The sequence below is a fragment of the Acomys minous genome (genome assembly GCF_964271855.1).
Source record: "Acomys minous genome assembly, chromosome: 17".
NCBI lineage: Eukaryota > Metazoa > Chordata > Mammalia > Rodentia > Muridae > Acomys > Acomys minous.
The window spans coordinates 13,580,684-13,598,822 of record NC_140500.1 but is presented as its reverse complement, the minus strand read 5'-3'; the positions used below and the strand labels follow the sequence as shown (position 1 = coordinate 13,598,822).

The 18,139-nt window shown below is 46.8% G+C and overlaps 1 protein-coding gene across 4 annotated transcripts in view; it reads right to left on the bottom strand.

Annotated features, from left to right (window-relative positions):
• GRIN2B (glutamate ionotropic receptor NMDA type subunit 2B) overlaps nt 1-17,421 on the bottom strand; it is a 459,317-nt gene extending 441,896 nt beyond the window's left edge. For 2 of the 4 annotated variants that reach the window (XM_084766784.1, XM_084766785.1), the window contains exons 1-2: nt 16,700-17,320; nt 15,284-15,722 (exon numbers count right to left, since the gene is read on the bottom strand). The gene's annotated coding sequence lies outside the window, so the exon portion shown is untranslated. The other 2 variants (XM_084766782.1, XM_084766783.1) reach the window with 2 other exon arrangements.
• Between the last annotated feature and the right edge of the window lie 718 nt (nt 17,422-18,139).

Here is an 18,139-nt window from a genome sequence, read left to right as displayed (position 1 = left end):
AATGGAGAAATATCTGAGTCCGCTGGGGAAAGTCGCTTTTTCTGGGAAAACGATTCAGAACATTCATTTTAGGAACCGCTGATCCACTAGATATGTGACTCTGAGGTAAAGGTAGAAGTGAGGGGTGCCAAAGACAGAGTCGGGGTAGGTTTGGGGGTGGTGGAATGGCCCATATAGGCTGAGCTGCTCTCAGGCACAGCACCTCTCTCCTTCCTGGGGCTCAGCGTTCTATGCAGAGAGAGAGAAGAGAAAGAGAGAGAAAATCAGAGAGACAGAGACAGAGACAGAGGGAGAGGGGGAGGGAGGGAGGGAGAGAGGCACAGCCCCTTGTTCAGCAGCCCCTAGCTGAGGACTTTAGGTCAGGTTCCAATCCCCTGCTCCCCAGGATAAGAGCCAGTCGCTTACTTGGTGTGCATCACTCACAGCATTACTCTCCTCAGTGTCCCTGTTTAAGAGGTAGCTGGGGGAAGCCAGACTTAAGTGCCATTATTTTCCTTTGATTACATAGATCAGTTTCGTGCAGCCTGCCAAGCCCATTCCACCTTTGCTGAATAACGAGTCTGTCAGGATCTGTCCTTTAAAAAGCCATTTTGGTGGCCACCATGCCCTTGCCTCTTCAAGGTGTTGGTATCTGACTGGTTGCCTCCATGAATTCTCAACCAGCCATTTATGCTAATGAGTCTGTAATTTCCAGCCTCTACCTCTTTTTAGAAAGAGCCAAGCTGGCCTTTGGATATATTTTCTCTGTCCTATGCAACATTCTCCAGTGACTTTGATTGGCCCTGTGATGATTGTTCCTTTGTTAAGATATTTTAGCATTTGTCATTAAGACCTGAGGTGTGGTGGTGCACACCTTTAATCCCAAGCACTTGGGAGGCAGAGGCAGGCTGATCTCTGTAAGTCCGAAGCCAGCCTGGTCTACAAAGCAAATCCAGGACAGCCATGGCTACACAGAGAAACCCTGTCTCGAAAAACCGAAAGAACAAACAAAACAAAACACCAAAGACCTGAGGCTGTTTATTATTTTCTTGGTAATGAATGTTTGAAAATTCTAATATTAAATTGGCTTTTTATTCCCTAGATCACACTAGAATTCAAATTACACACACGTGCACACACCACAGCATCACTGTATATCTGCAACTAGTTCTCTTTTTATTAAATTTTATTTAATTTGTCAGAGGACAACTTGTACATTGTTAGTTCTTTCCTTCTGCCTTAAAAATCCTAAGGACTGAACTCAAGACATCAGGCTTAGCAGCAAGCACCTTTACCCACAGGTGAAGTGGGTAGGCTCCCCCAAGGCTTCAGTTATAATTCTAAGAAAGTAACAAGAGCATGTATTTCTTGCCCCTTTGCCTATGGAAACAAATTTTGCTTTTTGTCTTTACTTAATTGCTAACATTATTTTAATATCCTTATCATCTTTTCTGAATATGAAAACAAGAATCCTGTATTGGTGCAATTTTGTAAAATAAAGAAAAACATAAAGAGGTAAAATAATAATTATCTACTCCCTAACCCTTTATGTCTTCTCAATTTTCATTTGCATTTTTAAATTTTTGCTTTTATTTGTATGGAATGCAGGGGCTCCTGCATGCATACACATGGAGGACTAGCTGCTAGAGTCAGACCTGGGCTCAAAGTCGGGTCATTGGGTTTGGCAGCAAGCACCTTTATCTGCTGGGCTACCTCACTAGCCCAGCTCTTGTATTTTTTACATGGAATATTGACCTTGTCTTTGCAGGTTTCATGGCCTTTATCTTTTCTGACTTTGTCCATCAGCCTTCTGATGTCACTTTTCTTTTGACAGTAATTTCTCTGTTCACCTGAGCCGGACACCGTCAAGCTTGCTAGTCTCAGGTGGAGGACCACTCTCCTAAACTAGCCCCAGGCCCAGGCAGAGCCCAAGGAGCCCAGGACTGAGCTGCAGAAGAGCTGAACACAAATTCCAGCCTTTTCTCCTCCTCCATGGCTACGTAGCCCATTCACAAACACGATCTCATATCTTGCTTTCCTCATCGGTAAAAATGGGGATAGTAGTTAGTGTCCAGGATTCCGTGTAAAGAAAACTAATGTGCAGAGAAAGAAAGCCCTCCATAAGCTGCAAAGCTTACAGAAAGACGGAAGTGAGTGCTACTGTTCTGCCAGTGTTCTGTGTCTTCCGAGGACCCGTGGAGAAGCCACTTTCAACAAGGCCTGCTCAAAGTGAAACAAGGATTATTGAAGAAGCCAGAATGATCCCACATGCAGTCCAAATCGGCAGGTCTTGCTCTCAACTTCTGCCTTTTGAATGTGCAGTAAGAAAAGAGTGATGCAGAGAATGGCTACGAATGTCAGAAGCCCAAAGGGACAGCAAGGCCCTAGGGAGCACAGGTGACAGCACACTTCCCCCATCCTCTCATCTCCATGTCAACAGCATCAGGTGCCCGTTTCTAGAGGACCGTCCTGAGTGGGTTCTCTGACTGATGAGCATACTAGGAGCATGGAGCGAGCAAACACCCGGACAGCTCTTGATTGTAATCACTTCTTAAAGCCCACGATGCATCTCCTTCCCCATCCTCATTATGTAGAGCTGAGCACACACTATGTCCCTCCTAAGTCCGTGACTGCAAGTCGCCCATAAACATTTACTACGAAGCCATAGAGAAAAGAGCTGAAGAGAGCAGCGGCTCTGGCCCGACTTGTGGACCCGAGCCTGGCACTGCCACTTAAAGCGAAGCAGGCTCTTCACATCTTCATGCCTAGGTAGCCATATCTGTAAGATGCGTATACGATGCTCATTTCTCAGCCCTCTTACAGTGGTGGGAAAGGCCACGTTAGGTGGTTCCTAAAGCCCCCGCAGCATGCCAGTCAATGTGTGCAGTGCCAGCACTGGCTAAGGCACACACAGGGACACAGGCTGGATCCCGTTCCTGCCCTTCAGAAATTGACAGGCATAGGGTGCAGATACAGCACAGTGCTTCCACACACTTGATGAGGGCTGTGAAACACAAAGGGCATGGCGGTTCAGCTTGTCAGGGGGACAAGAAGACCCAGAGCAGAGGATCCTGAAGGCCAATCATGACAGTGGGTTAGGTGTGAGGCACGGGAGGTGAGATAGGAGGGCACTGTATACAAGGTGCCAAGCCTGGGGGCGAGACGATCCTTCTCGGCTTCCGTACCCACTTGGATCATGTAAGAGTAAAAGATAAGCCTGGAAAAAAAATGGCTCCATACATAAAGCTGGAAAGATTAGTCTTGCCCTCCTTTCTGACAAACGTTTATCTAGTTTTCTAGATAAATACTGTGAACGGGAGCCTGAGAAGGAGACGCCGACCAAAGATAAAGGCACTCAGGTCACAACGCCTGGGCGTTGCTGCTCTGTGTTCACAATGTCAGTTACGTTGCCACCACTGTCTGTCTTCCCCCCATTAAATGTGTTCTGTTCTCCTGTCCCCTGGGAGTGGAAGTACCACATGGAAGGCCCCGGAGCACATCGGAAGCCCAGAGCAGGACGGAGCTCTTAATAATAATATGACATATATAGATACTGAGCCTGCAGCTTGAGAGGATTTTTTACATTTTTTTTTCCTCATTTGATCTGCAGTACAATTTTGTGCCCTAAAGATATCACTTTACAGACATGGGATGAAGTTCCGTGAGGTTGCAAAGCTTGCCAGAATCACACAGACCAGCCTGGTGGGACCCGGTGGGACCTGGTCTCAATAATAATATTTACACTTGTGGCAGAGGCCAACATGGAAGTGACACTCCTGGCTGTCACTCTCTCATTCTAAGTTTAATCTCCACTCAAAGTAGAAGCGTGGCATGGGCTTCAGAATAAGAGATACAGGAAAACGGGCAGTCTTTCACATGTCCATGATGAGAGGAGCACAGAGAAGGAGACCACTCCGTCTTCCTAGGGAAACTGGAGTTCTCAAGTTCAGAAACAGATATTGCAGAACAGTAAGGGGACAAAGAAAAGTCTGCCCAACCCCATCTATATATGAAATAAGAAGGCACTGACTAGTATCATAAATTGTCTCACTCTTCTTCCTTATCAAATTACATTAAATTCCAGAAACTGGTTATTTTGTAGGAATTCTTGTTTTCATCTTAAAACTAGTTGGAGTAGAGACAGGAAGCTCCTGGAGCTTGCCGGGTAACTGGGCCAGCTGAACCAGGAGCTCTAGGTTAGTGAAAACCCAGTCCTAAAAATAAGATGGAGATGACTGTAACATTTTGACCTCTACAGGCATACATATACTTGAATACATATACTTGAACACATACACCACACACACACACACACACACACACACACGCACAGACACACACCACATACACACACGCGCCCGCACACACACATGCACACACACACACACAGAGTCTATCATGTTAATTAGTTTCTCTACATGCCACATAATCCTGTATCTTATATTACACGGCCGAAGATCCCTGTAATTTCGAGCGCCAAGGGTTAGTTAGCCTCAGAAGGTGTTAATTTGGAAATCTCGCTGCAGCCTACAGTTGTGCCTGCTCTAGCTCTGTCACCCTCACTCCGTTAGTCTAAGAAACAGAAATAATAACATCAGCCTTACAGCGAAGATTATAGGAGATAACCCAGGTCAACATAACTCATAACTGTCACTGGCACACCACGAGTATTTCCAGCCAACTCAAGGCCCTGTCTCCACAGGAAGCTGTCTCAAGAGAAGACAAGGAGAGAGCTTGTGTGTGGCTGTCATAGTTGAGCAGACAGCTATAATTCTTAGCATTTTTTAATCTACCATTCCTACATCTCTGGCTGTGTAATTCCAGAATCATCTCAGTCCTTCTCAATCACTAACACAGATTCCTTGCTCAGGCCACTGAAAGGTCATTTGTGAGTCTCGTGCCTTCCTGCTGAAGTCACAGAGTCCCTGTAAACGGGTACTTGATAAAAGGAGAGGTTGGCCATTCAAATGACAATGGACCCGTAGATTGCAGAAAGCCTGGGGTCATGGGACAGTGCTGAAAACCCCTGAAGAGCTTTGTGCCCAGAGCCTTCAGATAAAGACTGAGACAAGTAGAAAAGCATTCTGGGAGCAAGCAAGAGCTTCTTTCCACTGAGGGGGACCAAGCAGGGCTTCATGGTAGAGATTCCCTTTGAGGTAGGCCTGGAGGAGGGATTAAAGGACACGTTAAGGAGAGTTGTCATGTCTGTTGAATGCATGTGAACTAAAGTCCAATAAAGTAGGTTGCTGGAGTAGGGCGTATTTTCATTACTTCAGCCAAAGGTGTATCTAAGCACAATTTTGTGCTCTCGGCTTCAGCTGATCTCACCCAGGGCAGCTAGATGTGCTTAGACGACCAAAAAAAAAAAAAAGCGGAAATATAACAGGCATTTTCATCATCAACGGACATCATTCCCGTCGCTACCTTTGCAAGCATTTTCCAGCTGTTGGGAATGTACTGATATCCTGTCCTGAGTACTAAGGACACAGCGTGGCACTAAACACGAATCCACTGCCGCCAAGGGGGTGGGTGGACAACACATTCACAAGGAACAAAGTTAATTTCACTTCTGCATATCAGCTCTACCCATTTCCTTCTTTAAACACTGGAAGGGCCCACGCAATGCAGAGGGCCTCTCGCAAGCCTGTGCGCTTGGATCTGGCCAGGGTAGACTTTTTCTGAACCCTGTCTTGGGAAAAGCCAGGCTCTAGATAGACTTAGTTATACTCTGCAGAGGACTGACATTCTCACCGTCCCCCAGAAACTCAGAAACAACCCTGGGATTTGGGGCATCCGCTTGGCTTCACAGAACTCAGGGCAGAGGGTGGGGGTGGGTGAGGCTGGACGGGCCCAAACCACATGCTCGCCATTCCCGGGGTGAGGGCTGCCATGTCTCCCAAGCTTAGCGTGCCCTGCCTACAAAAGGCCACACTCGGCAGGCATTTCGAAATTCAGATCCATGAAGATTTTGGCTGTTTTCCCCTAAATATTTCGTGCCCACCGACCGCCACTCGCCTCCCGATCACTCTTCGCTCATCCCTAGCGGCTATTAGCAGATGCCCCCAAAAGAGAACAACGGTTTGTCTTTGAAAAGACAACAGACCCATAAATCTGGATTCTGTTCTTGCCACTGTACATCTAGGTTCACATTTATTTTAGAACAGGGAAGGGAGGAAGCCGAAGAGGAAGAATGCGAGAAAACTATTAGCCCCGGCCAGCCTAATGATCGGTGATTAAAGTTACAGTGAGAGAAGAGCAGCAACGTCTTAATGCCTCCCACCCTCTGCCTTCCCCCTGTGCCTTTAATATTCTACTTCAGGCACGGAGAGGGAGGGCAACAGGGCCTAGTGAATTCTAACTGCTCCGGGATAATTGCACCATTCAGGGCCCTCACCAGTCAAGCAGGAGCTGCTTACCCAGCCCCATTTATTAATAGTTTCCCTGCATTTACAGTGGCACAAAGGAGTGAAATGGGGCTTTCTCTCTGAAACAAGAAATGGGGCACCCTCAATACCAACTAAGTGGAACATAGCATGCTGGTAGAACCGAAAGCCGCTAGCCCTACTTCACAGCCACACCTGTCCTGGGGTGTCAGGGAAAGCGTTCGCCCTGTGTTTCCTAACTTTAAACACCAGGCTTGTGTCAGCGTTGGGAGAGCTCAGTCATAGGGTCAATGGCTTTGGGGAAGCTCAATTCAACCAAGATTCCACCCTGTGTGTGCACTCTGTACACTAAGTCCCCTCAGACCCCAGGCTCCGGGGCTCTTTCCCAGCCACAGAACAGGGGCTCACTGTACAATCGTGATCAGAGAGAACACTTGCCTTGTCAGTGGTCTAGTAGAAGCGCCTCCAATATGGACACACAGCGCCTAGTAAAAGGGCACACCTTAAATCCCACACTTAGGAGGCAGGCATATCACAAATTTGAGGCCAGCCTGGGCTATACAATGAGTTTGTGACCATTCTGGGCTACATAGTAAGACTCCATATAAAATAAAATAAAATAAAATAAAATAAAATAAAATAAAATAAAATAAAATAAAATAAAAAAGTAAATCAACACATTAGACTACCCTAAGAGTCTTTTTTAAATGGCTACTGTTTGAATTCTTCCTGAGATTGGGGTGGGGGTGGGGGGTTTACCCTCTAGGTGTATATGGAGGTGAAAAGACAAATCCAGATGTTATTTCTCATATACCATGCATCCTGTTTTTCAAGGCAGGGTACTCCAATTGACCAGGCCAAGTCAGGCTGGCTGGGAGTGAGCCCCAGGGATCCACAGGTCTGCGGGTCTGCGGGTCTGCATTTGCCCAGGCTTGGGATTACAAACACATGTTGTCAGGTCCAACTTAATTATTTGAGTTCTGGGTCTCAAACTCAGGATCTCATGTCTTAGTGGCTGAGCCACCTCCACAGCCCCTTCTTGGCTTAGGGTTGCAGGACGATACCTGGTGACACATGTTTAGCCTTTAAAACTGGTTCTCATTGAAGTTCTGCTGCAGAACGGAGGTTAAGGAGAGCTGTGCTACGTTTGCCCCTGGTATTGAGTGAGAAGGCTGAGGCCCAGAGTCAAAGATTTGCACACAGTTATAAAGCAAGGAGCACCATAGATACAAACGCACATCCCACGTCGGGACCACCCCCTCCGTCATCTGCTGGGTGATAGAAATGGAACCTTACAAAGACTCCTGACTTACAGAGGAAGTCCTGGGCTCTGATGACGTGTGCTACAGTGAGTGACCAGCACTGGCTAATTCAAGGTACACCTGTCCCACGGTGATCGATGGAGCAGAACTACCCAGGTGGTGAAGCACCAAAATACAATTCAGTGAGCAGACCCCAGCCCTTGAGACTGTTCTTATCGTTTTAAAATGGTAATTGGTTGTGGAGGAGGAAGACAACTCGGAGGTGATTGTCAACATTATGTGGGTGTTGTCCATCTCCAACCCCTGACTCTATGTACACAAACACACATGCCTGCAGACACACACATAAACCATAAATTTTGTTGTATCTAAATTGTATGTACATTTAATGTATTTCACGTTTGATGCACTTGGTGATTTGGGCCACCATTTGGAGTAGGTAAGTAACTGCACAAGCAGTACATGGCACATAAGTATTTTTGGTGCTGGTCAGGATGTGTGTGTGTGTGTGTGTGTGTGTGTGTGTGTGTGTGTGTGTGTGTTCTGATCTCTAACCCAGATTCTGTATCGTGTGTGAGCAGCCCATGGCGTCATAAAGTGGGAACCTCACTTTAGAAAGTCTCGTCCCTTTCACAGAGGAGATTGAGCTGCGGGAGGAAGGATTAAACACACCACGTAAACCCTCGGAATCGTCTCTCCCCATTGTGTTAATAATATAATGCTTTTAAACAACAGTATTTCACTAAGTCCCATGACTCAGAAGAAACAAGATCTCATTTCCTAGGATAACACAGCCAGTTAAAGTCCTGAGAGGGTCTACATAAACACGAAGGAGAACTTGAAACGATGTTTCCTTCTGAAAAAAAAAATGAGTTATGAATGTGCAGTCCTTGTGGGCCAGTAAACAGAAACTACTTGGAGTAGAATGTGACCTGGGGGTAAAGGCCAGAGGGAAGGAATGTGTGGAGACACATTGGCCTAACCACTCTGTCCTCAGGAAATTTCCCTTCCCTTAAACATCCATCCCCAGGAAAGGACAAGGCCCATCATTTCTCTTTTCTTTCAGATCTACTATACCCCAGACTCAACCTATTCGCCACTCTTCCATTCTTCCCTAACCAGAGAAAGAGCAGCTTTATCACTCTCTTCTTCTCTGACCCTCCAGTCACTTTAGAATGCATGACCTTTAAGTCAAGATGTTTATCCACCCCTATATCTTTATTTCTGTAGTATTCTCCATATGAAATGGGACTTTGAAAATTCTCCAAGATGAAAGCTAGTCCTGGAGGCCCCTGATTGTAACCCCAGCCACTAGGGAAGTTGAAGGGGAAAGATCATGAGCCCAAAGCCACCGTAGGCAGCAGAATAAGGTCAAGGCCACACTGAGAACTTGGACTCAAAAAACAAAGTTTTTTTAAGTGGATGGGGGAGATGGGAGATGTGTCTCAGTGCTAACATGCCTACCTAGCATATACAATGTCCTAGGTTGGATCCCCAATACTGCAAAAGTTAAAAAAACAAACAAACAAAAAAAACAACTTCAGACGGAGCACAATAATAAACATTTCCTAATAAAATGAATATATTCACCATGTACAGAGAAACAGTGAGAGTCAGAAAACTAGAAGGATGGGGAACAGAAACAGGTGAAAAGTAATTTAGGGAATGATCCATTGCAATTCATTTTCCCTTAAGCATTCAAGCTACAGCTTAAACAAAAGATGACCAGGATGTCTCCCATCATCCCTATACCCAAGCATCTCCCAGAGTAAAAATTTCTACACCATCAGGCCACTCCAATAAGTCAACTACATATGTCATGAGGTGCCTGAGGATAATGGGCCCCTCTGTTCTCCTTGCCCCTCTGTGCTGCTCCAGGAGCTTCCAGTGGATGAATGGTGCAGCACTCTACCTCACTACTCAAGAAACACATGGAGCCAGGCTGGTCCTTCGTTCCAAGTAGCCTGGCCTGGGCTGGGATCCAGCTCTCCCCTTGGACACAAATCAACTACCAGCTGTCTCTTTCTTTGTAATAGCCATCAATAAAGTTAGTTGCAATCCAGTGGTCTAAAATGAAAACTACATCATTTGCTCATTCTCGACGCAAGTCTTAACAAATTGGGAGAGCGAGTCATTAACTGTAGACTCACCAAAGCAGAAGTCAGAGAGCCCCAGCCCTCACTCTGCCCTGATCATATGTGGCTGGAGATTCATAACTGAAGAAGCAGCATATCCTGTGTTGGTCTTCCGGGATGCAAGACAAGGAGGATGAGTGTGCCTACATCGCCTTCCTATCCAGATGCATCCTCCCGAAATGACCTTTCCCTTCTTGCCTCTAAAACTTCTGTTTGTTCTTCAAGAAAGAATTCAACTACCAACCCCTCACACCTCTCTTCACCTTCTTGACTTTAAAGGTCTTAAGCAGTTGATGGTTTCATCATGTTGTGTCCTTCTAGACCTCCAGGATATAGGCTATCTGCTACTATAATATGGAGAGAAAATTCTTTTTCATAGCTTGATTAATATCACCTTTTTATCAAGTATTTATTGAATAATTGAATATAGCAAAAAGCATAAAGATAAATTAAATAAGGCAATAACTGTGCGACTGAAAAGACAAATGGTTGTTAATAAGAAATAAACTAAGAACCAGGAGAAAATAATTTATTATAAGAAAGCTCAGACAAATGAGGCATAGATGATGAAGAAAGAGGCAAAAAAAAGTATACATGGGTAGAAGAATTACAAACAAAAAAGAATAGAAGAAAGAAGTAAAATTAAACATAAGGTTATTGTCCGATTAAAGCAATAAAAACAAAGCAAAGATGCTATAAATGCCATGAAATATAATATAGAGATTCAATATTAATGTGATGGTGTTGAGATGCAGAGATGGTGTGGACCTGAGCGCTGTCATACAAGAACTCTGACCCAACAAACTCAGAATATCAGGTCTCACCACAGACCTATCAAATCAGAATGTACATTTTAATGGCACCCCTGTGACTTCTGTATGCAATAAAGTTTGAGAAGTAATGATGTGGATGGACATCTGAAACGCACAGACAATCGCCACCTCTCACGCAACCAATGGTGTGTTGCAGGAAGCATTAGCACCAAGGAGCTGTGTAACCTTGGGGAAATCACTTCCCCAGACCACAGCTTCTTCATCTATGACATGAGAAGGATGAAGTCAAAAACTACTGAGTTCCAAGTTCTCGATTACATCAAGCAGCATACTTCCATCCCATTTTATACCATCAGACAAAAAGATAACAAATAGCATCACTGGCTGATAAATATTGTGCGTCCTCTCCCCCCTCACTCTCCTAGTGTTTTCTGGGCATCTATCATATGCCTGTCTCTGTGCTGAGTACAAATAATTTCAAGATGAATACACATCCCTCCCTGCCCTTGAGGAGCTCATGAGCTCCTGAGAGAAGAAAAGAAGAGGACACATAAATAAGATAAAGGAAAAGTGTCTTCAGAGCCTCAAATGTATTCTCGTGAAACACAGAGAGGGCAAACTGTCATGCTGTTGGGGCAGTGGTGGGGGATTGTGACAAGGAGACAACATAAATATTACGTTCTTCCCTGCCAACCTCAGCTGACCAGGCCAGAAGGCGACGAGATGGAAATAAGGTGCTAGGACACACAGCAAAGAAAAAAGGCCCCTGAGCACACCTTCTCTGGTCTACAAATCCCTAAAAGTTCATCGGCCTGGTTGATTGGGGGTAACAGTCACAGATAGTTACCATTGCCACTGCATCTAGGCCTCAGAAACCCACCTCCTCTGAGTTCTGCGTGCTCCCTCTACTGACTGTTCTCAGCTCTTCCCATTTCAGCCTCTTGGAAGACAGTACCAATTCAACCACTAATCTCTCCCTAGAGGATTCCTCTCTGGCTACAAAGAGGAGAGGCACTTTAATAAATGTAAACAATTCATTACACCAGCAACCCTTTTGATCTCTGTTTGTTTACATAGGAGCAGTGCAAGTAGTACCCAACCATGTGCAGGGTCCCAGAGCCTGGAAATGGGGTTCATTGAAAGGAAGTATTTCTAGAATTCTTCAGGGGAGTGTGAAATGGCAAGGAGAAAGAAGGCAATCTTAACTTCTGCAGCCCCGACTCTTGACCCCCATCAAGATACCAGAGATGGCCCCAGAGGTCATTTCCTGTATTCACTGTTCAAGAAAGAGGCACATCGTTTGGAACACCTGCTTTCAAATCTAGACAACGGTCGGGTCAGCCCCGGATTCCTTCTCTTCTCTGGTTCTAGGTGTTGCTTTGAAGCTATAGTTTCTTCATATCCAGCTCCCTACACCTCTACCTGCCTCTGTTTTTATAGTCCACAAGCATTAACTAAATGTTTGCAGTGGCTTATCAATACTGGTGAAGATGTTCCCTTCATTTGATGCTTGGGGGAAGAAATCCTGCCCCTGGGTTTACCGTAGCCATAAAGGAGATGGAAACAAAACATTTCAAAGATGATGCTGTGCCCCAGGGTCCACTCAGTCCTGATTCTCCCTATCAAACACCAGCCACTGACTGCACCAGCCAATGTTCATTCTGTCCCTGTGTCTCTCTTGAAGGTGGACCATTGCCCCTCACCATGCAAGGCTGGATGGAGTTGAAGGTCTGAGAAGATGCCTCGAGTTCCACGGCCATCTTTCTGGAGACAGAAGCACAGTGACAAGGTCCCTTGCTGTTCACCCTCCCTCCAAAAGAAGTCGCTCTTCTTCTTAGAAAAAGGTACATGGTATGCAAAGTAAAGGAACTTCTCTCCCCTCTTCTCCCTCCTCTCCTGTCATTTCCTCCCCTTGCTTGTACCCTCTGCCTACATCCACCCCTGACAAAGAGCACACACAACCAGTAGCAAAGCAAGAATCTGTAGATGGTCAGGGCTCTTAGAGCTGGAACCAAGAGAGATACATTAGACATCTCCCTGCACCCTAGTGCCTGCCATATCATTGCTTCCTCAGATGCATCCTACACCGCCATACCCAGAACACAGGAATAGAAGCACACGTGGGTCTACTCCCCTTAAGCCACCTCCTTAACTGTGCTTTCCTGGGAAGTCATTATTTCCTATCTTTTTCCTTAGTTATAAATTGCAGAGGCTCTTTGATTGTTGTTCGATTTGTCCTTCCCACCAGTAGGTCCCACTGCTTCCCATGTCACTCACGCCACCAGGGCACTGGCAAAAAAGCAAGAGGACAAATAAGAACCTATTCAGCTCTTACTGAAGAGAAGGGAAGGGAGGGCCAGAATAGGCCCCGGAAAGGTCCAGCACGCCACTGAGTCACAGCATCATGGGCACTGCTCACAACGGCAAGCCACAACAGCTTCCTCCCCCACGGTCTCCAAAAAAACGACTCTGACTACCAAAAAGTGGCAGGCCACCTGTGGCTGTGGCTTCCTTGGTTCCTAACAAGTCTTTTTTCCAGAGGGCTCACTTCTCTTTCCCAGCTTTCTTGGCCCCTTTGCCTTCTCTTCCTCCACCCTCTACTCTTTAACCTCTTCTCCTTTGTCCAGTCCTCGAGCTAACTAATGACAGATTGGAAGTTGACTTTGTCTTACCAGCATGATGATGAATGAGGTGGCCGAGGCCCTAGCCAAAAGCCTCCTTATTGGTCTTGTCACCAAGGAACATTCCCAAGGTCCTACTCAGTTGTAGAGCACTGTCACAGGCAGCTGGGATGTTAAAGAAGCCACTGCCCTTAAGGATACTCACCCCCCCTTTGTCCACTAGTGCATACGAACTCTCCACACATTGAGCTGCCATCCTCACCCATTCAGTCTGCTCTGTTTTGAAGTGAGATTAAGAGTTCATCATCCTACTTGAAGTAGGAGAGGTGGATGGGGGAACCAGCTCAGGTGTCTCTAAGGTGAGCACACACCAGATAACCTCAGCTGTTTGTCGAGCTGGTGAGAACATGGCTCAAATTGGGATCCCACCCTTCTCACTCTCACTACACCATGGTTACAGATTACTGTTTCAGCAAGGAAAGCTCAACGAATGAGGCCAGTAAATTTGGATGGCATCCATATCCATCCTTTCTGAGCAATAAAGAACGATCGCCCACTGTCATTCTGAGTGACTGGCAAGGACCTTCCACTACCTCCCCTACAACACTTTAGTATTTTTAGATTGTTCCAAATGATTTTTTTTTTAATAACTTGGGTGGAGGGGGAGGGGGTACTTGGAGAAGGACTACTGACTGCTCACGGTTCTGCTATATATCTTGGAAGACCTTTTGCTAAGCTCATTCCTGCATGAGAAATATCTTTGGAGTTTGGAGGGTGTATGGTCAGTGTAGAAGAGAAATGAGCAGCTGGACCCCGCCAACCCCCCCCCCCCCCGCATCTTGGTCCCTCATGCCAGAGATAATCTGATTTCTCAGGAGTTGGTGCAGCTTGACCTGAGTGGCCATCAAAAGAACTGTTAGCTAACTCTTCTCCATTTCTGTTGCTTCTTCTCTTTTCAAAAGCTGCTCAACATATTGGGCATATTTCACATATTGTTACATTTTTACATATGTGTTATAGGATATATATATATATATCTTCACATATATAACAATTTCAAATATTGTTAAAATGGATGAGAGAGTAAAAATAACTAAAATATCAATCCTATTTTTGCGGGCACAGGATGAGCACATGCAAGCAGCCCATTTCTTTGTTTAACACAAAGACTCACGTGTCGGGTTCTGCACCCTTCCACATGCACGGCGCTTTAGAACTCTGCGAGATAGCCATTTTGCAAGAGTGTGGAAGTAACAGTTTGCTTGGAGGATGTGTGGGTATAAATAGATGTGTGGACAGAAGGAGAAATTTACAGCTCAAAAATAATAGCACAGGGGGGGAAAAGACACAAACCAGAAAACTCCCAGCATGCCCCCTTCTCAAGCTTAAGGTTGAAGACTTCAACCTGCAACATCCAGGTGTTCCAGGACCAACCAGTTCCCCTGCACACCTGCCCCTCTGCAATAGGCCTCCTGGGATATGTGGGCCCAGGGTCAGCCTTTTCTTTAGACACCAAGTGGCTTTCAGGGAAATAGTCACAGTAACCCCCACCATTATTTTTTTTTATCTTTTTATTTATTTATTTATTTTTCCAGAGCAAAGAAAAGATACCTAGAAAGGTAGAGACAGGAGATAGGGAAACAGAAACGAAGCTGGCAAGGAAGAAGACACAGCTTGGAGGAAAAAAAAAATATCCAGATGCCTATCCAAATCTAACATTAGCTCTCGGTGAATAAAATGCTGTCTAAGAGAAGCATACAGGTCTCCTGCCTGCCTGGGTCTGCATATGGACATAGACCCCTTCTGCCTGCCCACCAAGATCTACTGTGCCTGCATACACCCACCGCCACCACCTTCCCTGGCCGGGGGGGGGGGGGGGGGGGGGGGGGGGGGGGACAAAACCTGTTTGATGACAGAAGGAAAAGAAACAACCTGGAGATTCCCTCCTTTGTCATAGAAGCCTTCCCCCCCCCCCAACAGCATTATTTTGATATCATATTTAAAAATATATATATTTTCTGAGGGACTGGAAATGACAGATTGAAACAAGCAAACAAACAAACAACACAAACCAAAACGAGGAATCCCTACCCCAGGTAAGGAAAAGGAACAAAATAGAATGTGCCCTACCTTGGTTTGTAGAAGCCAAAGCCCTAGGCGGACAGATTAAGGGGGAGAGCATGTTGGGAGTATCCAGGGTCCTCTTCTCGCTTGCATATCCACATAAGGAAGACGGAGGATAAAGGAACCGAAGAAAATTTAAAATCCAATGTAGCGTGAATTCGGTTTTAATCTTGTGTCTTGAAGAGATGCAAATTCAAAGAAAAAAATTTATGCAAAAGGGAATCTCAGGGTGTGGAGAGCGACTCACAATGCAGAATCCAGAGTCATTATTCCATGTGCATGTGAGATTAGTAGCCCGAATATATATATTTAAGGAGTCTTCGGCAATTACGGGGGGTTTATATATACATATATTGGAGCTTTAGTAGAGGAGTCTCTGTGTGGAGAAGCTGGGGGCCGGCTCCGTCCCTCCGTGGAGCATGGTCATTCCCAAAGCGTCCCCTTCCTAAGGGGAAAAAAAAAGAGGAGGTCAGGGTTTGATTCGAGTGTCCCCTGGAGGGTTAGCAAAATGCATGCTGAAAAAAAATATATATCAAGTCGTTATAAGAAAAGGGGGGGAGGAAATCCTGCATTTCCCACAGAGTGCACACGAGAGGAATTGAAAACAGCTGGCACCAATCTATAAATAATTCAGAAAAGGTCTGCCTATACCATTCCTGGGACAGGCATAGATGAGAGGTGGGAAAAGCCAACCTGAATGGAAAAGAGGAAAAGGGGGAAGTGGAAAGCAAGGAGGAAGGCAGAGAGAGGAGGCTCCACACAGCAGTTCACACTCACACAAGCGCGCGCGCGCACACGCACACCATCCCCACTTAACTCGCCAGCGAGTGCGGCCCCCAGCCCCATCTGCAATGCTGCTGACACGTCTGGCTTGCTCGCCCCATCTCCTCCGGCAGCAGAGCCTCCTCCCACCCTGGGCTCCTGCTCAATGGGTTCTGGTTGTGCACCGGCCGCACACTGGGCATTTCTTGGAAGGGGCACACTGACACGCGCGCACACACACGCCCCCGACGCGCACGCGCCCCCGCGCGCACTCACACTCACCCCCGCGCACACTCACGCCGCCGCCACGCTGATGTGCAGCGCACCGAGCTGCACCTGCAGCCAGAGGATTGGACCGGAGGGTCGTAGCGCGTGGCTCCCGCCGCGGGCACTGCTGCCCAGCCTCTCCGATAGAAGGGATTAATTAACCCCTTCAGAATGATCAAAGCCAGCCCTGCCCCCTTCCCTCTCCCCAAAAATATCCTTTTGTTTAAAAAAAATTTTTTTAAGCCCTATCCAAAATAGCAAGTGCCCGGTGCTGCTGGATTGGAAAGCTGTACCCAATACCAGGTTGGTTAACTGTGCCAAGGCTTCGACCCTTTATCCGCTTGATTTGCCCAAACCCTCAAAACTGAGACTCCAAAGCGAGCATTTACGTACCGGCTCTGAGCGTCTCAGCGGTGACAGTCTCCGGAGAAGGGTGGCGGGTGTCGAGGGTTTGAGGGGTTTCCTTTCCTGCAAAGCAGGATGGATGGATCAGGCTCCCTGGTTGGGAAGTTCACTACGACTCTTTGCAGAGCAGAAGGAATTGTATCCCGACCCCAGCACCGCTGGATGCCGGGTATGGAGAGGGAGCCTGGCAGAAGGAGCGCTTCTCCATAGAGCCAAGCCCCGAGATTTCCTAGAGGTGAAGGAGCCCAAGGAAGTGGTGCTGGAAAGGGGGTGGGGGAGGACCTTTCTCAAAAAAAAAAAAAAAAAAAAAAAAAGGAGGGGAGGGAATTGAAGAGGCAGGAGAGCCCAGATTCCAGTTGGTGATGATGGGAGCCGGGGGAGGGGAAGCGGGAGGGGGCAATTCAAGCGTTAGGCAGCAGGGGAAGAAGAGCAGGGGAGGAGGGGGGAGAGTAAGAAAAATGGGTATTAATCACCGGCGACGCGGGAAGGGCGGGGACATCAAAGGTCCTAGTCTTGATTTAGGTCTCACACCCAGGAACGTGCCACACAGGCGCGCGCTCGCGCGCGTACACCACACACACACACACACACACACACACACACACACACACACACACACACGCCCTACCTCTCACACTCAGGGCTCAGGAGAAACCCAAGAGGCAGAGTGTGCGTGCACGCGCGTCCTCTTGCTCCCCACTCCCCACCCCTCCCCACCCCCAAACCCCTTCCATCACCCCCTCACTCCTACTGCTAAGACTCTTGGCTGAGGCTGCTTCTCACGTCATGAGCTGGGGAAGTGGGGTAGCAATGGGTGGGAAAAGCTTAACCCGAGTCCGCGGCGCCTCCTCCTGGCCGCAGCGGGAAATAGCATCGAGGTAGGGCGGCTTAGGGGTGAGGGGACCGAGACAGTGGCCCCCCGCGGACCATCTCTCAGGGCTATGGGAAAGCAGCTCAAAGGCTAAGCTGACATTCAAACTCCCCCCTAGTTTCTTCCATTCAGCAGCCTTTGCTGAGTACCTGCGTTCTGGGTGCAGAGTGCAACTTGAAGACTGGATTCTTGCCTTCAGGGAGCTTAAGGTCTGTGCTGATGGTAAAACAATAGGGAACCAGGTAAATGTAATTAAAAGCTGAATTGTACAGAGCCGTGTGTGTGTGTGTGTGTGTGTGTGTGTGTGTGTGTGTGTGTGTGTGTGTGTGTGTGATATTTTTCTGGCTGCTAGGGAAGATTTGAGGACTTTTGAGGTTCTTTTTTAAGTGGATTAAGTTATTTAAAGATCTTGAGAAAAGATGATGGACAAATGAATGTTTCCCATATGAAATGATTTTACAGCACTGCAAACTGAGCTTCTCTAGAAAGGAAAATAGCATCCGTTTCTCTCCCTCGTGCGTTGCTTTATGTTCTGAAAGTCCTTGTGACCACTTGTA